The sequence below is a fragment of the Etheostoma cragini genome, chromosome 20, assembly GCF_013103735.1.
Source record: "Etheostoma cragini isolate CJK2018 chromosome 20, CSU_Ecrag_1.0, whole genome shotgun sequence".
Lineage (NCBI taxonomy): Eukaryota > Metazoa > Chordata > Actinopteri > Perciformes > Percidae > Etheostoma > Etheostoma cragini.
This window is the reverse complement of record NC_048426.1, coordinates 20,600,718-20,627,790: the sequence shown is the minus strand read 5'-3', so window position 1 is coordinate 20,627,790 and position 27,073 is coordinate 20,600,718. Positions and strand designations below refer to the sequence as shown.

Sequence of the window (27,073 nt, the reverse complement as noted above, 5' to 3'; positions counted from 1 at the left end):
GATGAACTGCAAAAAAAACTTTCCACGTACCATCCCTGTCGGGACAAGTGGAAAGGCGGTGTGCACCGTGTGCAAAGCTAGTACATACAGTATGTTTCAGTGTCTAATAACGGTGCTGGAGATCACAACGCTCACATCGACACCGAAAAACCTTTTCTTATCACTTGAAAAGGCTTTAATAGATATTTAGTTGAAGCTGACACAGAATAGGTCATATTTAGAACATTATTTCATATTTATTTATTCATTTATTTGAAAAGAGCTATTATTTTGTTACAGGTTGTTACATATTTTAGTTTATTACATACGTTATTTTTATACCATTGAGCTATAATAAAGCATGTTCTTTAACCTGAGAAGTCTGAATTTGAGTTTCAAGGTCAGGCCGGTCTTCTTTTTTGGAAATCAAATAATGGTCACCCTAGTCTACATCCCACAGTAGACAGAGAATCACAGCATGATCTGTGATCTCAACAATATTTGTGTCCTTGTTATTCTTGGCATATCCTTGGCAGTCATTCATATATCAACTTTACACACAGTGAGACAATACAAAACCCTGAAGACATCTGGGGCACTGACGTCCAGCTTGACATCCAGAGAAAGAGCGGAAGAGTGATTCTGTGTCAGCGCACAGAACATTAATAGGTGATTGAAAAAAAGAAAGTATATCAACAACAGCATTGCATGTGGCTTTGGTCCCTCTGGTTGTTTGTAGTTGAGGTTCAAAAGGGTGAAAGTACCTGCGTGCAAACAGAAAGGAAGCCAATGGGTTTTCAATGTTGCAGAGAATAGCTTTTTAAATTGTTTTCACAAATACTTTCATTACTGAGGATGTAAAGGCCATTGGGTAGTAGTCATTCAACACCTAAGAGCTACTGCTCCTGGCAACTGGAATAACTGAAGCTCCTTTTTTCCCATTTTCTGGCATCTTGTGCAAGCAACGTTGTGAAGATGGAGGGGAAAATAAAGCAGTGTGCACAGCATCTCAATATCTTGCCTCGGATATTGTCAGACCTCTGCCTTTTTCCCCAAGATTGATCTGCTCGAGTTAAAGATAGCTGGAGGCTTTTTGAGATGATTCAGCAGTGTTGTAGAGGCTTGGTACAGTGCCTTGCACAGGACAGGATTAATGTGTATGTCTATGCCTCACTCAGCTGCTTGAGCATTACATTTGACCTTCTCCTGGTTTAGAATTAAAAAAAGACTGTTTATCAGCAAATTGCATCCCCATCCAGTCCTGTAGCTATGCATTCAAGTATTTTGTTCTTAAAAGAGACTTATTATACTTTATCTTATTTTCTGTAATATCTGTAATGTTACACTGGGGTAAAGGGGATCGTCATCTTGTGAGAGATTTCTTATTTATGTGTTTATTTAAAAGGGACAATTATGTCAATTGACATTTTTTTGTTGCCACTCAAAATCTAAATGTGTCAGAGTTATCCATAAAGCTGATTTTCATCTCTAGTCCCTTGGCAGGTCAAGAATGCAAGAAAGACAGAAAGCAAACGGATACAGAAGAAGAAAAAAGAGAGGGTGACAAAAAAAACTTAACAAGTACAATACAAAGAAGGACAGTACCTAGGATGAGGTAAAACAGCTATTGATGATTGCATTTTTTATTTTATTTTTTTACTGAGTTTCATTTTAAATGATAGCTAGCTGGTGATAATTGTCTGATTAAAACTGTGCCGGCACATTTTATAGTGTTTGAATAATATATGTAAATCATATAAGCTGCTCCAAACTCGTAAAATGCACACATGGCATATAAAACACAATCTGAATCTTTTCAGCAATATCTAAAGTTATTTCCTATATTGCAGCTTCAAGCATTTTGATCATTATGAAAAAAATCCAAACAATTATTTTATGCATAATTGCGGAGGAGTTGTTTCTGTATTTTGAAGATGAAAGGTAGAAATTAAAACATAAACTGTTAATTATCTCTCTTATTACACCCACAATGTAGGATAGTGTATTATTGCTATATTCGGTCAACAAGGAGCTGTCAGAAACAACCATCTCCAATTTGTTAAATGGGGTATCCAATCACTGCCCTGGAGTCCACACTAAGGTATATCTTTCTTCTTATCCCTTGCCATTTTGTATGCAAAGGCCCTCAACACTGCATGTCTAATCCTTTGAGAAAAGAGGGCGAGAGCGCGGCCTTGTACGCTGCAAACAGGAAGATAAAGAGGAAGACCTGAGAGGCTCGCTGACAAAATAAGAATAGGCTCAATTTTTTTTTCAAACTCATTAGCATCAGGAGAGTTGGGGCAATGCGAGCAATGTGGACGGGCAGAACACAGGAAAGAGCAAGAGCTTCTTCTTCTGCTCGTTTTTCTCACTCACATGCACAGTGAGTGCTGACGTACAGATCTGAAATCAAATTATGAACACTAGGGAGATTTTGCCAGAGGGGGTTCTTGGAGTGTGTGTGTGTGTGTGTGTGTGTGTCTGTGTGTGTGTGTGTGTAGGTGTGGGTGTGGGTGTGTGTGTGGGTGTGTGTGTGGCTCAGTGTTTCATAGACACACCAATGCCCCTTGGCTAACACTTGTGATCTTATTCTCTCATTCCCTTCGTACCTATCCCTCTCTGTGTCTGTCTGTCTCTCTGTCTGTCTCTCTTCATCTCTGTCACTATGTATATCCCAAGACTGCCTGCTGGCCCCTGAATGGCAAGCTTAGGATCCATGGCACAAGCCAGCACTTTATAAAAGTGCAATGCTGCAGACCAAAGCAGCTTAGAGAGGCAGTGCACACAGAGGCCTCAATGTGAGTCTCTTTTTTGCCACAATCACCCATGCTTGCCTGCTTTGCTCCCAGCAGGCTGTGGTAGAAGATACCAGGGGGGGCAGGACGGTACACGGGTACCCCAGAGCTCTCTGGGAGGGCAATAAGCTCAGGGTTGATCTGCAACTCAGCACTTTGTGACTGAGATGTGTCTCTGAGTGAAGCTGCGCTGAAGACTGGGACTTCATTAACGTTTTAACAGACATATTGCCCAGACATCTCTAATTATAAATGATTGCCTCTGTCTTCACCCATGCCCTCACAAAATATAAAGAGTTACAGTGTTTGACGTTTCAAGAATAGTAATTAGCTATTTACGAGTGAAAAATTCTCTGGATTTATTTCCCCGGTTATTTTTGGTATGGTTCTACGTGATGCAGAGTTCATAACAATTCCAGTCTTGGAGCTCATTATTTAATTGGATTTTATATTATTATTTATTAAGGAGTATCTCTCATTAGACAAAAGCCAGAAATAGCAGCTAAAGTTGTAGCAGCTAAAGTAAAATCAAAATCAAGTGTTGTCAAAAGGTTTATCGATGCATATCTGTTTCAAAGAAATTGGAAACTGCACCATATCAAGTATGCCTTTCTACTCATCCTGTCTTCACAGGAAGCTACACATATGTACACATTAGCTAGCTTGCCAAAAGTTCCAACTACTGGGATTTACATGTGCAAGGTGCCAAAGCTTGATGCTAAGGAAGTATAGGATAATCAGATGTTTTGGGTTACAGTCGACTCCAAGAAAATCTTGCATGTCCAGTCAAGGCAAGACTATCAGGCCTGAGAAATGTCAGACGTTAGATTTTTCATTGTACCCATAATAAACAGTTAAAAGGTAGCTGCATTTCTTTTTACAATACACAAGTACTAATTCAGGACCCTGTGATCAAAATCTTTCTTTAGGTTATTCACAGATTCACTATTCTCATTGTAAAACTCCTGACAGTTGCTGTTTCTTTTAGCTGAATTGCATAACATCTTTAGAGTGCTACACAAGGTCAAACTCACTCGGTTTGGTCTCTTGCAGTGTGTGGCCTATTTTTTTTTTAGCACATATATTCACTCTCACTCCGCCTCGGGCAACGGGAATCAAACTTTTGAGAGACAAACAGACGTGTGAATTTGGAGCTCAGGCGAGAGTCCTGCCTGAAGTGATGCCCAGTTATTACAGAGGTAGTGACGCTGGAGAGATGTGGCACCAGAGGGGCTGCTGCTGAGGCGTGTGGGAGGGGGAAATTCAGGTAAAGTTGCCCCATGGAAACATTTTTAATGTTATGGCCAAGTGGAAGCATGCAGGATTAGCTCTAGTATCTGCGCTTCCTCGAGGCTGCTATAAATGCCCTTCTGTTGGACGACGTGACGAACAGCTGTTACTTCATCAAAGCCTACCTTTCATGATTACCTGGGTGTTTCTGGGTGCATGTGAACGCGGGCTAACTGTGTCTAGGAGGTTGATGTATAAGCTACCCTGTCTACCTCTACCAATGATTTTCGGCATTTGTTCAAATTCTTTTTTGGTTTATTTTAATACACCTCCTGATGCCCAGTCTCCCAGCTGACAGGGTGCTCACATTTTTTTCTGACTTATGTGCTGAACCCTTGCAGCACTTTTGTTTGGAATGTACAGTAGGTCAAGTGTTATTGAGTTAAATCAAAAAGTCTGCGCGAGCCAACCTGAAGATTATGCAGGACAGCGTTAGTGGGCGTCTTAAGGTGCACTTGAGTGCTAGTGGGTAGATGTGTGGGATGATATTTGCCAGTTTTACACTCTTAGTTTTTCTTTGTTTCTTACCAGTGAAAGTATGAAGTTCTACTTCGAGTTAAAAAGGCCCAAATGTCCCCACTAATAAGAAGGCTAGAGACAGATCTTTTTTTGAAGATCCTGAACAAGCAAGAACCATTCTGCATGGATGAGAAACTGTGATCGAGTGAATGCATCTCAATAAAACGCAGGCTTTATGTTTTTAATCATATTAAACCAAAAATATATCACGTTTCCTGAATAAACGGATGGCATTTCTCCATTGCCTCAGACAGAAGCATGATTCAAGCTTTCATTGGTATTTAAATGGTATCTACACACACCCACGGTAATAAGGCTGCACTGGATGTATTTCAGATGAGTGTGAATCATCAGCTCTACATTGAGAGGTAGGGGCCGGGACTTTTCCCTCACAATAGAATCTCTCAAGTTCAGATTAACCCCAGGTCAGGTTAGCCAAACATTTGCATCAAAACTGCAAAACCTCATCAATAATTTCATAGCACAGCTTATCTGTCTGGGTATTCTATTATGCAAGCCTTTTCCACGGATATCTTAATCTGATTCCCAGCGTTTTGGTTTGGTTAAACACTTTCTTTTCTGTCTCCACCTGGCCCTTTGGCTCATTATACAGTTAAATGAATGCAAATGATGGTAGTTTAGGCATGATGGTCTTTCCTCTGTTATACAATTTCAAACTGCATCTGAGCCCAATATTTTTCAGTTGTGAGATCAAAACTTAGCAAATCATGACACCGCTTCTCCACACATATTATTGTCTGTTTTCGTCCATTTTTATCACATTAATTGACAACAGCCGTTTCTCTAATAGTTACTGTCACTGTCCAAATCTGCGTTGCCGTAACTGTCATTGCACTCACCACCTCTCACAGGATTCAGGCTAACATCGACAGCATGCTGTACTCCAGAATAAATTTGGCAGAGCGTGTAAAATGTCAAGCCACTACAAGAAAAAAGAAAAACATTCATTGCACGCCACGTTCAACCGGGCGGTCTTGTTACTTTGCAGCAACCAAGAAATATCAAACTCATAAATATTGTCTCTTCTGGGACTGATGAAAAACAAAGAGCCAATTAAAATCCAGCTTGCCTCTTGCCTCTGATGGTTCTTCACTTTCACTTTTCCTCTCTTCTTGTTCTGTCTGTCATTCTATGCAAGGTGCAGCCTAGTTTGTAGAACTAGGTTGCAAAGACATCTACTGTATATTTTTAAGTATGAGGACCCAGGTAACCTTGTCTGCCAAAGCCTTTCCTTGATGCATACCAACCCAGTTCATTTCCCAGCATCTCTCTCCTCCTCTGAGGTTTATTTAAATAAACACTGTGACATGCTCTCATTTTTGTTCACATAATTTTGACTTTTAAATGTCATGGGTTAGGCTGGAATGTGTTTACTCTCCTCGGCTGAGCTCTGCTTCCTGGAAACACTGATGATTGTAGCATAGGACAGAAAGCACAAGAATCCTGCCGTCCCCACTGATGTATCTCACTTTGAAATGTGTACAGGGAAAGTCAAGCTGACATGTTGCTGTCACAGACACAAAGTGATGTCTTTGTAGATCAACCCCGCAGTGACGTTTGTGTTGTGACCACTCAGGTTTGAATGCTCAAACACCGGGAATCGCTGACAAAAAGGCTATCTGAACATTGGCTCAGCATAAGTCGGAGATATAAAAAGCAGCCTGGCATTAGGGCTACAGTCGGCAAGAGAGGAAGCCCAAATCAAATCCGGTGCATAACCCTTCTTTTTTGTGGATTTCTCTCCCCTGTGCCCATGCAGATTAACGTTACTGGTTTTGGCTCTAAAGACATCTGTGACCTAAATGCAATTCACAAATCCAACAAAAGAAAATTAACATTTAAGTTCAAACCCTTCTGGAATTGGGTAGGAACATCTCAAATCACCTCAGTTGTCATAGCTTCCCTTTGAGGAATAAATATCTGTAGAGAAATCTAATTTTAAGTTCTCTTCTGGTCTTTGAACAACACACAAAACCTTAATTTACAACAATGATCTCTTCACTTCTTGCTGTGTATGAATTTGAAATAAACATCAGAACTTCCCACATTTTGTAGGAACAATCCTTCTCCCTTTCACTCACACACATACACAAACACGGTGTCAGAAAGCAGAACCCAATTACGATCTTTTCAACATGCTGCTGATATTGCTTTCTGGAACACAGGTCATTAAGTTTCATTAAATGAGTGCAAAAATCACACGCAGCTCAGAATTGTTTATGTTTTTCCCACAAATCGAATTGGGTGACAATACATTATTTTCGTAATTTTCCATTTCGCTTTTATCATTTCAATGTTTTAGAACAGCTGGCTCAGAATTGGCCTTGACATTGTCAAGAGCAAGTACACACACTTCTTTTGAGGAAAGTGAATGTCCCGCAGCTGTCCATTGAAATTGTTGTTTGCAAAAACCTGTGCCCCTCAGCTATGGTAACTACGGTAGGTCAAAGATCAACAAGGAAGTTCTGCAATGGAGTGAATGCCCAGTGTGTAGAGTTTGGTTAAAACTATTAATGTTTGTTGTCGTTTTCACATAAGTCTTTTAGATAAATGGATTAAACTGGACTTTTTAACCTATCTGATTATATTGCCATTCATGGATCAAAGGACTGTGAGGCTGTGAAGCTGGTGAGTAATCTTATCTTTTTCTATTAAAATTCATACGATTTATCTGATATAATTACCAGACCTGAATAATGCCCAAGTCAAGCAATAAAGTCAAACAATAACATAATACACCTATTCGGTAATACAGTACATACAACCCTTCAGATTTGTCTTTTGATCATGTTACTCCACAAGGAGAAGACTGTAGACAGGGGCATAGCTCAAAATGCTGGGCCCTGTGGAAAGGCATTTTCTAGGGTCCTGGGTACTCAGTCCCCTTTTTCCCCTAGTACTACAAACCTGACTGTCAAGCTTGTAAGTCAGGACAACAGTGTGTCTGTTGTATAACCAGATGATTTGACAGCTTCTTCTTTGTTTTTTTAATTGAACTAAATAAGTAGGATCAATAAAGTCAATGTAAGTGATTCTGATAGTATTGTTGAACCGGAGAAGCTCTTCCTGTTCATTTGGGCTGACTCCTGCTCACGTCAATAAAAAGAGCAAACCTTTTGGCCTCTAAGCTCTTTTCATTCTCAGTCAGCCTAGAAGCTAAATTATGCCAAAGCATTTTCTGCCTGATTCAAGGCAAGAGCCCTGATTGCCTCATCACTGCCAGCCAACACTCCTTGCCAAATAGAGCCCTTATCTGAAATACTTGCCAATCAATCATAGGCACAAACTTCCCCATCAAAAGGATGCTGAGACCCACAGAGCGCATCCAGATTGTTTTAGAATTCAAAGCAGCTTCCCTGAACTCCATTTTAGGCCCTTCTTGTCTTAGACTTGCCATTTTCTCGTTGCTTTCCTGTAGACACACATATCTGCTATCTGACAGACATGTCCTACCATTCGGCCTTGTGAGCATTAGCGTGGGTTCTGTTCCTTTGAGGGTGGCAGCGGCCCCGCTCTTTTGCTACGAGTCCGTTTTTTCCTTTACTCTGTAAAATCACCTAATCCTTTGCTTCTTTGTGTAAATGAATACAACTTGAAGGCAAATGGATTAGGCTGCAATTGGATGTTAACACAGCCAGTACTACTAAATGTTACTGTTTCCTGAGTGCTGGAAACGGCTTTCTGGTTTGTGGAGCCTCCACTTTTCTCATTAGACGCCAGTCTTGTTAGAGCCTCATTTATGAGCTCCCTGGTTTGCAGTGTGGCTAAAGGCCTCCGGGCAGAAAAAGAACTGCAACACACACCTGTGCTTGGAATGCACAAATGCAGGCACAGCCAAGCACATCCTCTTCTGCATTGTTTATTAAAATAAAATAGGGCTCTGTCTGTCCCATTATGCAAAGCGGCCATGTTTTTTTGAGGCATTTCTTAGCTGTCTCCCTCATCAAACTCGCCTCTTTTTCAAAGCTTGTCAACTCCAGTAAAGCAATGTGTCAGAATTGAATAGACAGAGGCCGATTAGTTTCCTTTTCTCTTATTCACTACTCCATGCAATCGTCCCCTTGCTATCGCTAACATCTCTAATGACAGATAGATTGCTCGTAGCATTTCCTGTTCTCTTTGGATTCACTTTACCCCTCTTTCACTCCTCCCCCCGTCATTTGGCGGTTGAGTGCAAGAAGGTTGTGCCAGTGAAGTGAAGAGTGTAAGAAACCTATCCCAGCGGCTTGTTTTAAGATTTTTTTCCCTTTTTCCCCAGTGACCTCATTTAAGGTGAGATTTTTGAAAAGTAGAATGACTTATGAACAACATTGGCTCAGTTCAGCATCCTTCACTGTTCTCCTTCTTTTTGCTGTCCTTCATTCTTAATACTCCCGTCTCTTGACTTCACTGACATGGCTCATCGTGTACCAGTTGGCGTTTAGGAACAAGGCAGAAGACTAAAAAAATGTGAGACATGAGAAAATCATCAGCTGGACTGTAACGGTCTGTCAAAGACTGACAACTTTGACGTTATGTTCATAAATGCTACTGATTCTACATTTTACAAGGGACCCAGAAGATACGGTCAAATGAGATAGCCAAGGACAACGAAACCTCAGTAGCTCATTGTTTATGTTATTAAAGTGGTAGGATGCTACCTTTTGAGCAGGATGAGACTAATTAAACAGAAAGTTTGGCATCCACAAATTAGCCAAAGACATCTGCCTAATGTGTGTTTTTCTGTGTATTTTGCTACACAGTAAATGTTTCAATATGGTCAAACTAGTCAAACTATCTGGTAGGACATGTTTTTCAACCACGTCTGAAGGCAAAAGTGTTCGGAACGGTTCTGAATAGCCACACTCGAAGATAGTAAGTAAAGGGAGTTTGCCAAAAAGTTACAGAAATAGCCTAGACACATATGACACACACCTGGTTTGAAGCATACTGACACCTTGACAGTGGGATAGTACTGTGAGTCAACTGGACGGGGTGGTGGGGGAAGTAGATATGGGTTTGTTGCTTAAAATTCCAAAACTAAACTACCTTTAAATCAATCTTCTGATTGTGATATGTGGAAGGACCAGAAGAGCTCTGGTTTCCATTTCCAACCACGTTGAGTTGGCTTTGGTTGCTTGCAGGAAAACAGTCTGTGTAGTGAGGCGGAACGCATTGGCCAAAATGCAATCTCGGACGATTGAACAGTTTTTAAATGTATCTCTATTCATATGAAGATATCTGCTTATAGAAATTGGCCGAAATGTTGTTCAGACCTGGTTCTGGTAGCTTATCAGACTATAAACAATGACCGGCGTGTGGATGTGAAAGTCTTGGCTCGGAAATGCGCTGGCCACACCGCAACCCCTCGAAATATTGGCCATTGCCCCTTGAGGCTAAATCGTTACTAGAAAGATTGCATAATTAGTATCATATATGCATGCCAGCAATAAAGGGATGGGATTTTTCCTGACACATAAGAAAGTGAAAATTTGTTAAAACAGAGGTGTGGTAAATCTGTGTCATATTCCATGTATTTTGGCAGTTCCTTCAAGACACTTTTTTTTTGGTCCTATTTCTGTCCATTATTATTTCAGTCTTGAGTAAGAATGCTCATAACTTATTTCTTACATGCGCTGTCAATCACAGAAATGTGTTTTCACGTTGGTCCTAATGATGCAAGATGAATAAAACACGTTCAATTGTAGTTACTGTCAGTCAATATGCCTTCGTGTTTACTGCTTTCTGTTTGTAAAAAGCCAGCGTACACACAAACCGCACCAGAATTAAATGGCAGCAATGTAGCATTTTTTCTTATTAGATCAAATGAACATAAAGGAGTAAAAGAAAATCTTAGAATACATTCTGTAGTATGTGTTTGTGCTGCGTTTGATCCCCCTAAGAGAATGTATTGGAATGTAGTTTACTTTTGTTGTTCTACCATTGTGCAGTAGATAAGATAAAGATCAGGTATACTACTACCCAACTACCCAATCATCTCAAACACAAGCACCACATGGTGTTAACATAACAGTGACACATTTTCTTCCAAAGTGAAAGGTAGAAAAAGCAACAGCAGAGGGATACGCTCAGCAGTCAGTCCAGTGATGAGTAAGGCCCGTTTGCATTCACATGACACACTCACTCATCTGGCAAGGCTTAAGCTCCCATTAAGTATGTTAGTGAAGCATTAGAGTGCAGGTAACCACATGCTGCATAGATATGCACTGGCCCGTTGAGAAGAGCCCTGAAATCCCTGTCAAAATGAATCTGGGACCCCAGGCTCAGTGAGGCAAGCAAGACAGCCCCAGCAAATATAATGAGCGATGGTCTGTGTTTTTTCACCAGCTGCTGCTGTTTAACGGTTTCATTATCTGATCAATAAGTCAGTTACTTTAATTAGTCAACTTACCAATATTTTCCTGTGCACACAGCAATGTGTCTGTCAAATACTGCATGGGCTCCAATCAAAAACACAAGGGTCACTTTAATTAAACATGGAAATTGGATCAGCTTCCTGCTCCCTCCCGTTCATTTCCACCTCTTTATCAATGTCTGCTTTTGTCCTCGTTACAGCAGTGCTTGCCATCATAGACGTGCAAATTGGCTCCATCTTGATCATCTCTCTCTTGTTGTGTTCTTTCCTTATGCTCATTAAATTGCAGTGTACTCAACAGGGGGGGCATCATCTACCAGGGCTACAATAGGCTGCTAATGTTCTTCATCAAGTGTCATTAATCACACTTTGAGAGTGTTAATCTACAAAGTTTAGCAGCTTTAATGTGCTTACAGGTCAAGAGTGCGCCTGACAGGTTGGTTTAGGTTGATGGCAAACTCTTCAGGGTGCTGGTAATTATCCAGAGACATCAATCTGCTACTGTACATGCTTATTCTTTATGCCTCAGGGACTGACCAATGTGTTGCACATGCATAAGGTAGATCCTGAAAAATAGAAAAATGTGTTGCATTGTACATTATGGCCCAATGTAACTGTAATCAAAGATTCATAAATATAGAGCATTAGTGTGTTAGTCATCAGAAAGCAGAGGCACATGCAAATATCTAGCAGCATTAAAAACCTACCATACGTATTGCTCCATGAACATTATTTTCATTTAAGCTGCAGACATGAAGGATTCTTTACCTTGCCATCTTTTAATAATGCCAAACATTCCTTGTGTGAGTTTTTGCTGTTCACCTCACTGAGGTCATTTAGTTTCATTATTGCTACGCAATAACCAATATCCTGAAGATTTACATAAAATGTCTAATTATGTCTCCTATGTGGGCTATTAAGTGGAATAAATTTAACGTTTTATGCGATTGTAGCTTGTCATTACTTTGGTGCAGCGTGCGTGTGAGTGAGCAGATTTGACTCCGGAAAAAAAAGAGCAGGCTACACAATTGTTAAAGTCAGATTTTCTATCAATTTCTCTGGGGTGAAATAAATGGCTGCTCCTGTTAAAATACAACACGGCAAACACACAGCCGATCTGATTATGCAAAATGATACAAAAATCACATTAATAATATTCATGAGATTATGATGATTTCTACAAATGTTTATCTCTTCATCGACTATAGACGGAAAATTAAATTGACCTTTGAATCGGCTCAATTTGCAACAACATAACAGCATTACTTAATGAATGTCAAGCACAATGCATCTTTTTTTATTATTTATTTATTGACATGGCATTTTGATCTTATTCATTGCACCATTGCTACTTTGTGTTGTGCAAGACAGTAGCCACCACACTTTAGACTGTGCTTGAAGGGTTGGCTGTAGTCTTAAAGGTTAGAATTGCAGGCTTGTGGCTTAAATGTCACTAGTTTGAATCCCTGATCAGGTCTTTTATTGAATATCGATCAGAAGCTCCTAAATTGCACTTTTGATTTATTCATTTCAATTGTGCTCAGTAATGTTTTAGCGCATTAATTCTTTATGGAAAGTGATCATTTATCCCAGAGTTCCTCTTTCTGTCTAATAGACAAAGCACTGTGCGAGTGTTGCAAATTGGCTGAGAGCAGAAAAGAATTTCATTAGACCGGGCTTCAGTGAAATTAACTTTTTTAATAATCTAAAAGGGGAGAGAGAGAGGTAATGACATACAGCAAAGGGCCACAGGCCAGAGTCGAACCCGGGCCAGTTGCGTCAAGAAGTGAACCTCTATATATGGGCGCCCCCTCTACCAGCTAACCAGGCGCCCCTAAATACTGTTTTACATACTTTTCCACCTTGACTATAAACAATGTCAGGGAGGAGCACTAAATACTTTTTTTTGGCATGAAACACACATCACTCAAACTTTGAACCTTGGACCAGCTGGGAAAATCTGGAAAACTGAATCATTAAGGTTTGGCAGTGGTTGGGTGCTTAGCAGTGTTGGCTTCAAGCATGAAGGACTCTGGATATATCCCCGGAGCTGAGAATTCTTTTTTGTACTCTAATATGGTGCATGTTTTCTCATGGTTGGATTGAGATTTGGGCATCAGTCCAAAAAACATGCAGGTCAGGTGGACTGGGGAATGGAAACCGCCCGTTGGGGTGTTGCAGCTATCTTTGTGAGGAACTGAAACTTTAACGTGACATTTGTCTACAACGAAAAGCAGTATGTAGCCGGTTTTGTCGTATAAAGACATCTTTCAGTGTACACCCTTCTAGCATTCCTTGGCTCACTCAAGTGTAAACTCAGTCATAAATATTTTAATACCAAAAAGAATAAGCCTTGTAATGTTAAATGTTAATTATGCATTAAGATCAGCAAGAGAGCGTCATTTATGTTTCTAGCCGTGTGTCAGCTACACCTCTTATATGATGATGCATGACTCCGCAGGCTGCGACTAATTCCCATTGATGTCCAAATGTAGCTTCATGAGACATGAGATCAATTTAGTGTGCTTTCCACCTTTTGTTGAACAGGTAGCGCTATCTACTGGGCTCAGAAAATAAAGAAAAGTTTCATACTTATTTAGATTTCTTAGAAAAATTTCACATTAATCAACATTTCTGTAAATGTGCCAGTGTCAGCCAGCCAGCTAATTTTCAACTACACCTAGTTACCTAGCACACATGGTGGGAAGAAACCAGAGCACCCAGAGGAAACCAACACAAACTGTACACAGAAAGGCCAAGAACAGAACGAACCCGGAACCATCTTGTTGAGAGTTGTAAGTGCTAACCACTGAGCCACCACGATGCCTGTCAGCCTTTGTAATTGCTATTGCTAATGTTTTTATATTCTTTGTATTCTCCCTCTTGTTCCGGTTGTTTTATAGCAGCTGCCGGTTTGTTAAATTAACCTTATTTAATACAAAGCTATATGTGCCAGCATTGTTTGCAAAAAGCCACGTTACCCTTAAAAATAATCTTATTATCAACATCAGCCCCATGTGGAGGTACTGTCAGGGGAATTAGCATTTTTTATAAATATGTATATACTGTATATATAAACGTGTTTATGCAAAATACACACAATGTGGAAATACACTAAAATGAAGTCAAAATAGCGCAGCGTTGCTACAACTTGGACACATGCTTTGCTTGGTCTGGTCACTGTCACAGAGAGCGTTGATTGGTAGTATCATTACCCCTCATTCTTCTCTTGGACTCAATAACTCAAGAATGTGGGAGGGCTTTCATATCCCAGCATGCATTTCACAGAAGGCAGGGCTACATTCTTCTACAAATTCATCAAAGTATGAGCACATATAGTAACTTCTTTCTCTATCTGCGTTCTTGCTTTCATGAACTTGTGAAATGTTGTCATTATTAGGACAAGAACTGTTCTACTTCAAAATCTGCATCAAGCCTAATCTGGTCCAAATCTCCAGAAGTGTTGTAGCTTCTATCGAGGAAGCTTTGGTAGCGTGACTTGTGTAAGCTTGGGGTAGACAAGTATCCCAGCATGCATTTCTGAGATCAACCAGTACATCAACCAGATTCATTAATGTTTGTCTCACCAAATAAAGGTCTGAGATATTTTCCAGGAAGAAATGCACCATTTAGATTTATAATCTTGGCATGGCCCTTGATAATTTACCATGGGCACTAATGTCACCGAAGTGTTTTGTACATAAACTGTCGTGTTTTTTTCACGATTTGTTGCTGGAGTATTGGTTTTGCTGAGGTGTAAAGATCAGGTTCATATATTAGGCAAGGCAAGGCAGCTTTATTTGTATAGCATGTTTCAGCAACGGGGCAATTCAAAGTGCTCTACATAAAAAGATTAAAATAAAAAGTTACATTGCAGTATAAGAAATCAACATATAAAAGCAGATAAATCAGAATGAGAATCGGCTTAATTCGCCAGGTATGACAGACATACGAGGAATTTGACTTAGGTTGGAGCAAGCCTCCGGGCGGCAGCTATGGAACAGCGCCACCACACGCTTTCTCGAAAAGAAACAACGCAGACAGCAACATAATAATATACAATACAACATCACAACATAATGCACAAGACAACACAGTTCATGTGGACACATGAAGGAATTCTTCGAGGTGGCTTGGGAGGGTGTGAGAAACACAAGAAATAGCAGATTTTAGGCTGCTAGTATGGGGCAGTGTACAAGCCGCTGCCCCACACACGCTATCGGAGCGCAATAACCATTTTGTGGAAACCCAAACTTTGTTGACCAATAAGGTCGCTGTACAAGGCAGAACCATGTGTCTTTACCATCTAATCCATCTACCACAGGCCCCACAGGATCATATGACTTTGTACTCTGGTTACCCATAACCAAGAGTGGAAGTACTGTACTTCTCTTTACACTACAATATAGTCATCACTACAAGGCTTAGTTTAATCATGGCAAACTTTGCCAAATCCTGAACAGCTCCAACTGTTTCATGTAGATTTTAACATAGGATCTATGTCACACCCATGCTGGAGAAATTCTCAGACATGTATTTGTTACTTGTTCAGAAATACCCCCAGAATGGCCACAACCTTAATCTCACAAATTTGTTAACAAAAACATCCCAAAAGGCACCAAGTTACTCAGCCAACAATAATGATAAAACTTTCCCTTTTTATCACTTAATTGTTTCGAAATGTTCATCAGAACAGTCAAATATCTGTCTAATCAAGTCATTTAATTTCGATGTTACCCTGATTGTCATACAGTTTCAACAAAAATTCACTTCAGTTGAAGAAATCATTGAAAGAAAGGCAACATCAAAAAGAAAGGTCTTCAGCCTTGATTTAAAAGAACTGCAGACCTGCAGTTCTCTGGGAGTTTGTTCCAGATACGTGGAGCATAAAAACTGAGCGCTGCCCCCCCCCTGTTTAGTTGTGACTCTGGGGACAGAAAGCAGACCTGTCCCAAACGACCTGAGAGGTCTGGTCGGTTCAAAGTGCAGTAGCAGATCAGAAATGTAGTTTGCCCCTAAACCGTTTAGTGATTTTTAAACCAGCAGAATTATTTTGAAATCAGTTCTTTGAGGCACAGGAAGCCAGTGTAAAGACTTTAGAACTGGAGTGATGTGATCCAGTTTCTTGGTCTTAGTGAGGACTCAAGCAGCAGCGTTCTGAATCAGCTGCAGCTGTCTGAATGATTTTTTTAGGGAGACCTGTAAAGACGTATGGAGGTGTTCCAGGCACGTGCAGCTGGGTCCCAGCTGGGAGGAGGCCTCGGGGAAGACCCAGGACTAGGTGGAGGGATTATATCTCCACCCTGGCCCAGGAATGCTTCAGAATCCACCAGTCAGAGTTGGTTAATACTTCTCAGAAAAGGGAAGTTTGGGGTCCCCTGCTGGAGCTGCTCCCCCCGCGACCCGACACCAGATGAGCAGACAAATATTATGGATATTAGTGTTGCACAATAACGCTGCTTCTGTGACATTCTAAATGTCCAAAGAACTCAAACAGCAGTGTGATTTAGTCATGTTGTAAATATACATTACAGCGAAGATAACAGGGCTTGTGAATAAAAAGCGACAGTGGAGTTGAAATTATTGTCACACACAACTGAAGTAATGACCGAAAGCCCGTCTAAGCTGTTATCTTATTTTTTTACAAATTATGTTTAGTTTGTACTATATACTCTGTAATGAGAAAAGCCTACAGTAGAGACACATATTGTACCTTGAACCTTGAGTTATACATTGTTTAATATACAATATAACCATTCGTTTTTTGTAAAATGTCCCCTTAACTGAGAAAAACAATCCCTGCTTAACATATGTGTCCAATGGAAGAGACAAAGCGGTACAAAATACAGCGCAGTCTTTAACGTCAGCTCTAAAGATCAGCTGAAGATATTTTTCCAGAATTACAGACTTTTTAGTAAGAAATCCCCCCCTCCCGACCTCCCTTTTGTTTCCCCAGACAATAGGTTTGTTTGAGATGAACTGTGCTTAGCCTGTAAAGTGGACGAGAGCAGGCGGCAACAGCCGGGGGTTGGTGACAAAAAGCTGCGGTAAAGTCGGACCGTGTCCAGTCGTTTCCAGCAGCCTTCGGGCTGAACAGGAAGTGACAGGAACACGGTGGTGCGATTCCGATTCCACAAAATTTTATCAGACCCATATATCATCTTGTACAACTCTCCAGCTGTTTTAATTATGACAGAGTAGCTCCCAAAATGCTCTACATGCAATCTGTTGCTGATTTTAAAGAACGGACAGCAGATGATCCGTGATCTGAACAGATTTCGGCTCCCTGACTTCTCACCGTAACTATCAGCCATACATGTGTTCTGGACAGAATAAGCCTTTAAATCAGACAAATGGCAATTAAAAACCCTCCAATTCAAAATCAATAAAAAGTCTATCTAAAAACGTCAACTGTTAAATCAGCTGAGAGACCGGCGTTTCCCAGCATGCTCTAGGTCTGCCTGGGTCTTGCAGTCAGTGAAAAGCACCTGTGCTGCCTGCATCTGAGAACTGCAGCCACCTTGGTCTCGTGAGATTATCGATGCCTACGAGTGCATGACGTCAGAGCAAGTCGGGCTTAAGTCGGACACAAATCTAACCGGCATGCGACAGGCGGCGATCAGCGATCGATTCTGCGCAGACCTCGCTCGTCTCGAACAATGACTTTTTTTTGTTTTTGCTTGGCTGCAGCGTGATAATCAGACCTCATATTAGCTTCAGATGAACAGGAACATATTATTTTACTGTTAATGGTCAATATTAAAGAAGGATGATTACACTATACTAGCAAAAACATTGTTTCTTTTGGGCATGTGACTGCTGATTTAAGATGGACTAGAAACATTTTGAACTTATCCTTTAAGTTCTCATAACATTAATGGAGTTTCCAGAGGTCATAAGACTTCTTACAGCACATCTCAGAATATTAGTCTTTTTTGTAATTTTAGTTATTTTCTCTATCAGCTCAAGAGAATAAAAAGAATGTTGTGAGAAACCACTCTGCATACTGACTACAACCATTTACACCCCTGGACACTAAATCCTATTCAAGCACGCTGAAAGCTATTAGGTCAGAAATAGGACAATCTGGGAAAGGATCAATCTGAAGAGGAGGGACTTAATTTTGCGGGGTTCTAAATGTGCCCTTTGAGACAGAGCACAAGAGTCGCTGAGAAAATGAGACAGACAACATGAAAGCAGAAAATTGCCTGTGTGTGGAATACAATAGAGATGGGGAGGAGAAAGAGGGGCTGTATGAGAGCAGAAACAACGAGTTGAAAATAGCAAGTTGTGTTCTTTACCGTTATTTATCCCAGTGCACTCCAAAATGAATACGTTCAGCATCATCTGCTGTGTTTCCCTGCATCCTCCTCTTGTTTGCCTCCTCAAAAATAACTACTTTATTCTATGCACACACGTGAAAAAAAAAGTGTGTGGTGATACTGATGACACAAGGCTGCCAGCACCTAGAAAAATGTTAGAAAAATTGTCAGGCACCATGCTTGGGCTGCCAAGTGAAAATGTTTGGCGTTCCATAACCACTAAATCTTACTTACTTTCTTGATTTGGTAACACTATTTCTAGTGGTATCAACAACTTCCCAGGTTGACATGATTAGGAGATCTGCTCCGCCCCGAGGCACACAGGGGCCATGGCAGCCAAGAGGAACATCCTGTGAACAAGACCTTTCTCTGCTCTTTCCAGCTAACTGCTTCACTGGGTTCCCAATGAAGCTAAGCACGAGGTTAAACGGTTAAATGCCCTCCATGCATGTGCAACAAGGCACAAAAACCGCAAAACTTAACTGTACACCAGAAGAATTAGCAGTGCATTTGTCATACATGAGATGTAAAATGTTTTCATGTAGCCGCTGAAGGCTGCTACTAAAGGAAGTGTGACTTAATTCAATCTTTGAATATCAGGAAAAGTGTGAGGAGGCATTTTTTTAAATCTAGCTTACTGTAAACAGCTTTTTATCTGGCAGTTTATATGTCACACTGGAAAGATCATTTTGGTTATTTTCAAAGTGGACTTGTTTTCCTCTACTTTCTGCCATCACTGCGATTGATTTGGTTGAAAATAATTCAATAGATGACTGTGGAGTCATCTATTGATGCAGCTTTACATTTTGCCTTTTCAGGAGCTGGACCCGAAAAGGGTATTAAAACACATCTTTCCAAAAAAACAACAATCAAAGAAGAACAAGAACCGGCTTTGACCGATTTTCAATTATTTATTTCCTGAAGCTGTAGCAGTGTTGGATATGTTATTTCAACAAGCATGAGCTGAACTGCTCACATCCCCTAATGCTGCGTTCGCTGCATGCTTTATATTCCGTGAATACAAGCTGCTGGCTGGGAGGACTGTGAGGTAATAACAAGTAGACGATGGCATTCGGATATGGATATCCGCCACCTGAGTAACAAATTCAGGAAGCATGACAAGACAAGCAATTAACACAGTAGCTAATCCACTTGTCAATGGTCTATGGTATTCAATTATTTGAATTAGTGAATAATTGATTGGAATGACAAGTTGTACTCACATTAGTATAGCATCACACTGTTCTAACAGTAACACTGGCAATTACTTAGTCACAGCTATTCTAAGAAATGTTTAAAAGGACGCGCTTTTGAGCGTTTTAGCATCATAGCACACCACAATGCTTTCAATCACACTTTACATGCTGGGAATATGAAGTTGTACTTATGGCTATTCAATGGCGGGTAAAATTGAAAAGTTAAATGTGGGTGAATAATATCAAGCAACAAACCCTACAGAGCAGAAAAGTGAACATCCAAGTGGTAGGTCCCTGTGGAGTTTTTACTCTCTATTAGCGTTATAAAGCAAAGTTTTACAAGTGGGTCCCTAATGACTCAATGCTAACACATAGACTACCGGTCAAGAGTTCGTGGTCACTTAGAAATTGCCATTGCACTTCATTGTAGACAAAATAGCAGCTGAGGGCAGCAGTTTTGAGATTACATCATGTGCTAACATAATTGCACTCCAATCTTTTTCTCATTTAGTTTTTTATAAATGATATCAGATTAGTAAACGGAATGTGCCTTTGGAACATTGGATGAATGGTTGCTAATAAGGGACAATGTATTTATTCCATTAAAGATCAGCCACCCACTCAGATCAGCTGGTATTCTGTCTATAATGGAGTGGAATGGAAATTTTGGAATTTGTAATATGACCGGTAGTGTATATTCAGACTGAATTCAAAGACAAATACCTGCCTCACATTATTTAAGAAAACTTGACAGCTGTACGTGGTTTTTGCATGCAATATTTATTTGCTCCAAAACTAACACTGTGCGCTTTATTTATTTTTCCTAAGTTGGCAAAGGGCATACTCTAACCCTATTCTGCCTTTTATTGGCTTATCCTTATATTTTTACCCTAGCCTAATCCAATCTCACTCCTTATCCCTAAACCTGACCATCCTGACCAACCCAACAAATGAAGGCAATGAGTGCTGAGCCACTCAGAGGCAGACTAGGGGTGGTCATGATACAGCTAGCTGGCCAAGTACACACAGACCATTTGTGTGAAGAGAACTCACATAGATGTCGAAGTTGTTTTATTCCGGTTTCTCATTTTTTTGTTCTGAAGCCATAAAGCCTTGATACAGGCAATGAAAAATTCAAATACATTTTTTTTTTTACGACTCTGCTGGGGTCGTTTTCATGTTTATTTGCAACTTGTCCCCAATCTGAACACATCGTAGAAGAGAGTATTAGTGTCAGTTAACTGACTCAGCAATATTCATCTAAAGCAGTGTTTCTCAGCGGGGGTGGTACAGCCCCCCAGGGGGGTCAGAGGATGTTCAGTCTATGCCACTGCGATTGGACGAGACGGTGGATCATAACTCTTCTTCTCTTTAGTTTCTTTAGGGTGCAGCTCCATGCTGCCTTCACGGGAACAGGACGTCAGAGTATCGTCTTTTATGAACTCCGTACTGCAGCGTTATGAATCATTCTTGTCATGAACTTAAGATTAATTAACATTAAGATCATTTATCTTTAAAAAGACATAGCTGCTGAACATTTTTCATTCAATGACATGATTTTTTGAAGATTTCTTATAACAACTATAACAACAGTAGGACTAATAAAAACAAAAATATAATATAATCATTATTATTATAATAATAATAAGACTTAATCATTAATATTCAGGGCTATGAGCCTACATCTTATTTGATGGGGGGCGGTAAGGGACCTGGATAATTGATGGGGGGGCGGCGCTGGTCCCAAAAAGGTTGAGAACCACTGAGCTAAAGCTAAATAGCCACTAGTATCTACTGGCCATACCAGACCAATGGAATTCAATTCATTAAGTATTTTATTGCTCATTAATTCAACTGTTCATTTGTAAAAGGAAAATTTTTTCATGCCTTTTATTAAAAGTTAAATAGACTCTGACTTTTTTAACCTTCGACAAAAATAGTGTGCAGTTATAATGAGGATCAAATTGTAATGTGATTGTATTCAAACTTAATGACCACCCTAGACTTCACAAGTCTCTTCATGGCTGAAAAATTATGGGAAATTCTGCTGTGTGATAATTTAAGCCGTGGGCCTATGCAAGCCCAAATTGTTAGTTTCTCCACTCTTGAGACAGAATGACTCCAAAAGCCAAAACACTTATTTCCCCCCCATTAAATGCTCTTGTGTTGCTAGGCACTTATTGCGGACACACTCTTTAGAGAATTCTAATCTTTCTTCAAAGGAGAGCCGAACTACTATCAAACTGGTTTCTCTTCTTTTTATGTAATTATGTATTTTTCTCCTTTTTGCTGTCGAGGCTATTTCTCCCTGCAAAAATGCAAACAAACTTGTGGACAGAAATGCCTTCTCTGTCAGTAGAACAAAAGCATGCTATAGCATAAACTTACGAAGGCTCATTATTACTATGTGGGTTATCAGTACTGGAGTAGACACAGCTGCAAATGGGACTGCATACAGTTGTAGGCACTAAACACCGTTTAATCACTCCTCCACTTTGTGATTTTGCTCTGCGTGTTTTCTCTCTCAGCAGGTGAGTTAAAAGGCTCCTTGTTATTGGTTGTGTAAATGCGTCCCTCATTTCCCATCCTACATGTACGTAGCTCCTCCTACATGCACAGCTTGTATTTCACCAGCAGATAAAGGCAGACTATCGATGTGCTGTTGTCACCGGCTGCAGAACAAATGATGCTGCAAGCTGTAGGAGTTTTACTGCCTCCCAGTGATAATCTTTTTGTCATACATTAGTATCTCATGCACAAGTGCTTGAACAGGAGTGTGACACCTGACCAGCTGATTATCAGTTGTTACAAGTCCCGACGGGCGCAGCTTCAGCACTGCATCTTCAGTTTTTTCCCAGATTTTTTGAGAAGGCTCCATTTCTTATCCTGCCACAGTGTGTGGATTTATCATCATTGATGAGGTAATTAAACTCATAATGGATCCTTTTAATTGCCACATATATTTAATAATTGACCAAATGGAGAAGGCTATCTTTGGCATGACAATGTTGAAAGCTTAATTTGTTTCAGCATGGTACAAATTGGCATGCTGCCTGGCATCACATGCTTTAACGAGATAGGCTTAGTAATTCCACAAACAACATAATGAATGTCAGGAGTCTAAGTTGGAAATGGCTTATGATAGGTGTCACCGTGAGTGGGACACAGATAACTGAAAAACTGAAAAGTGATAGTAAATCAAAGTCCTACATCAAAGCTGTGGCCTGTTTCTATCCCTTCAAAGACAGGCATTATATATCCTAGTCAGTAAAACTGTGGCACTTTGTGTGATTACATAGACACAGCACACCCCTGCTGCTCTTTCTTTCATGATATTCTTCTCCTTTAATCTTTTTTTTTTCCTTTGAGTTAATAATCGTATGGCTGATGGCTTTTTGAAAACGGGATGTGGAGATGGTTCAGGACCCAGGCACGGGATGACCCCTTTATCAGCAGTGAGCAGGCTGTGACCGGGCCCAAGTTCTCGACTAAATGATTTCCCTGGAGAGTTGTGGTTCTGGCACCGAGTCAGACTCTGCTTGCTGTCACACATAGATGTATGGAGGTTACCCGACCCTTCTGCTGGCTGTCCAGAGACTAGGCCGTGGGAAGATGATGCATATTTTATCACTAAGGGCTCCAAGCTGTCTGTGAAGAGGGCTAGATTACATTGGGCTGTAATTGGTAACCAGCTAGTGTCTGAGCGGATTCAAAGCGTTCTGACCAACTGCTCCTTAATATTTTTTTTGGGGGCTTTTCTTTTTTCGTCATACTGTGACTGTGACACTGCTGAGTGCTCGGGGACTTGTGGAATATGGAATATTCCCAACTGTGCATGAAAGACAGCCTGTTAGCAGTGTCAACTGCAGCTTTTCAAAAATAATGGACTACTTTGGATAGTTAACCAAGCTCCTATAAAAAGCCAAGCGGTTAAAAGCTATAATGTTTTATTTTTGGATTTCCTGGTTGAAATCCAAAAGATTGTACTGTACATGCAATAAAAGGGCTGTTCGTTGCTCTCTACTGCTTTCACATACTAGTGAATCACGTGAACAAAAGGTTTTTACATGTGTTGCTCTAAATGTCCTGTGTTTGGTTGCTCTTTCAGGCAAAGAATCCCCTGATGTAGTTTGTCTTCAGCAGCAGCATGGACATAATACATTTAAAACCATGCAGAAACACTGAATATGAATGATAATATATGTGTGTGTGTGTGTGTGTGTGTGTGTGTGTGTGTGTGTGTGAGTGAAAGTAGCTTGGAGATCTCTAAGATGTTAAATTGCTCACTCTACTGCACACATAACAAGCAAGCCAAAGACAAACTTTGTGTTATACCTGGTTGATATTCATACATAATTCAGAGACTGATTATCTTTTTAAGTCTACTAAATGGCAGACTTCATTAATTTATTGATTTCAATGTCAGACTGTATTTTAATCAAACTATTAAGTGGTGCAGCTGTATGCACAGTTTATTATACTGCTGCTTTTTCCCTGAAATAATGGCCAATTACAAGATTTACACAGAGAGCAGAGAGGATTTGTGTGCCTTTTCATGGGAGATGTTAAACAATTGAAAGCACTGCTTCCAGCCAAACTATAACGCCAAAAATGGTAAAACTGCTGTAGACTTTAATTTTAAGTTTGGAGCACTCATACTGCAGGACACTGTTTAACAGATAACGTTGTACTTCCTTAGTATTTATAATGGTAGCAAGAAAACAGTGTCGGTTTCATAATAGTTTTTTTTCCCTTCTGCATCTTTGCAGTTGAGTCATTAAGAAGATCTTGGTAAATGGAGCCCTGCTTAATGATCATTTTGATCATGGAAGCTTTGCATTTGGTAATTGGTGTCGCTGACAAACAGGAAGACATTGCTCTCATTAAGGGAAAAGCATCATAGGATAAATATGGCCACTTAAACTGTTACAGTATCGATTAAAATGTCACCAGTGCTGTTTTAGCAGTTTGATTTCACTCCAGGGAAATGAAACACATACTGTTTTGCAGAAATATCCAAATAATAATCTTCTGTTTGTGTAGACTCTATTTAGTTCATACTCTGTACAAATCCAAATTGTACAAAAGGACAAGTTCATAAAGTTCTATGTGGTATGTACTTTATTTCTCCTATCAAAACAAAGTCAGCTTTAGCCAGCAGAGCAAAGTTACAAGAATAAAGCACACCATAATGCAGCTGTACTATACTTTCCAAGCCTCAGTATCCTAAATCATTCAGTATACGCTGTCAAAATCAGGAATGGTCCTGCAACGGTTGACATATCTTAGCACGGGCCATTGCTCAACATCAGTCTAATTGCCCCACTTTTAGCAATCATCCAACTCTTTTGTCCTGCCTAAAAGAGCGTGTATTATTATAATTCCTTAACTCAAAGAAGAAACTGTGACATGAAAGTTTTGACAGTCAGGAAAAAACTCATTCTGTGATTGAAAAAATTACTTTTTTTGCTTCAGAGAAGGCAGTCGGCAAGAAATTGAGCTTGAGATGTGGGATGTCTTCAGGCTTTGGAAAAAGAATGATGTGCACAAAGAATTTTTCCAACAAGAAAAAAAACACCAGAATTGTTTCCTTTTCATGTCCCGTAGTTACACACTGTTGCACGCTTATGAAACCAGACACATACTTGTTCGCCACATATAAATATTCACTAAGTATTTGTTAAAAAATAAATATGTTGTTGTATGTTGTTGGACTTTTAGATTAGCAGCTTTAACACCATGACCATAAGAAAAATGAATCAGTTCATTTAATGGAATAGCTTCCATATTGTTAGCCTCCAATTTCCTCCTAACAACCTATCACCAGCTTCAAAAACAATTACACCCTCTTTAAATCTTAAGCGACATGTGTTATGTTGCATTGTTAGCCGTCTACAAACAAAGCACAGCTACAGGCTTGTTTCCAAAGTCAAAGATATTCAACTTGAGCCTGCAGACTAAAAAATCTCTCAGTGGATTTGACTCTGAAGTTCAACAATCAAGCTAAGATGTGAGAGGCTGGCTGGGCCTGATTTCACTACATTAGGTTAATGTTTGGGGTGGTTATTTCCTGAGGCAAGCCACGGTCGTTTATATTTATTAAGGACTAATTGTTGTGTTAAACTTGAGAGGAATGAACGAGTGGCGAGGAACGGGTTGTTGTATGCATTGGTGGCTTACCAAACGTGACCTTGTCCAGGGGCCCATTATCTCTTAAAACGCCTCCAGTTGTAGTAAGTTGTGACCCCTTTTCTCTCATCCTGACCTCTTGAGTCTGGAAGCTCTGAATCATTGCACAGTTGATTTGCCCTTCCAAAAGGTGAAAACAGTTGCTTTGAGGTCTTAAAGGTAGTGTTGTCTAGATCAGGGGTGTAAACATAGAGAGTGCAAGCAGTGTGGTTGCACTGGGGCCCGTGGGGTGGACGGGCCCATAGACAGAGCTGGCCCTCCAACAGTGTGAGTGAGAGTGACTTGCAAGTGATTCAGATGGCCACTTCCAAAAAAAACGTCATATTCACTTCAATTCATATTATAAATTAAAAGAAAAGGTGCCATTTGCTACACATGCTTTCAAAAAGGAAAAAAACATTTTTTTCATTTTTCTTTATAAAATATTTACACACCATGTAAATCAATTTTGCACCCCTGAAATGAATAATTTCTTATTTTCTTTTGGTAGTGATTGCTGGGTAATATGTACATGTATGTGGATGTTGCCCAATGTCAAGTCTCTATTTGATCATGTGACAAGATGATACAATATACGGTAGCTATTTTAGGCTGCATTTTGTGTGTGTGTGTGTGTGTGTGTGTGTGTGTGTGTGTGTGTGTGTGTGTGTGTGTGTGTGTGGGTGTGTTTGTGTGTTTCATAACTAATCTTGCATGGCGGGGTAAGAGGGTCTGGCAAGTCCACACAGCATTCTGGGATGAGAGAAAAACATGCTCTGGTTTATTGGTAATGTTTGAACCAATCCCAATTGTCTTGGGTGGTGCTCAGCACCACACGGAGCAACGGCGCCTTGGCAAAATAGCCTCAGGAAGGAACTTGTTTAGTGGAACAGGTGTACATTCAAAGGTCGTTTTAGCCGTGCAACAGAAAACTCAGATTGGACAGATAATTTAGCGAGCTGTCTGGATTTACCCTGCAGAGATCTGAGGAGTAGTTAACCATAGACTCACAAATCTGCCTGAGGTTAAAATGCCAACATGAAGAAAGCAGAAAGTAACGGAGATCCGGACAAAATGAAAAACATCCGGCGGAATTTCTGGGGACACCTGAACAATCCTGGAAGTGGAACGTTGTGGATATGGACAACATAACTAGTAACTTGCATGCACTGGAGCCCAAGCCCGTTGTGTGTTCTGAGCCCAACAGATGGTACTCTCTTTTAAAGAATGAGTTGAATGCACACCATATGCACACCTGAGCCTTTTTTATTAATGCAGAAGTGATATCTATTTGGGTCAACAAACACAACTAATGGTTAATGAAGCTTCAATTGGACATCACTACCTAAAGACTGCTGAAAACATTAGGCAACTTCATGTGAAAAACCTACAGAAAATGAGAATACTCACACATTATGTCTTTTC

At 40.2% G+C, this 27,073-nt stretch overlaps 1 protein-coding gene across 1 annotated transcript in view; it reads left to right on the top strand.

The window, feature by feature from the left end:
- The window catches only part of alk (ALK receptor tyrosine kinase), a 305,956-nt gene that overhangs the window by 48,322 nt on the left and 230,561 nt on the right, over positions 1–27,073 (top strand). The window lies entirely within an intron of this gene.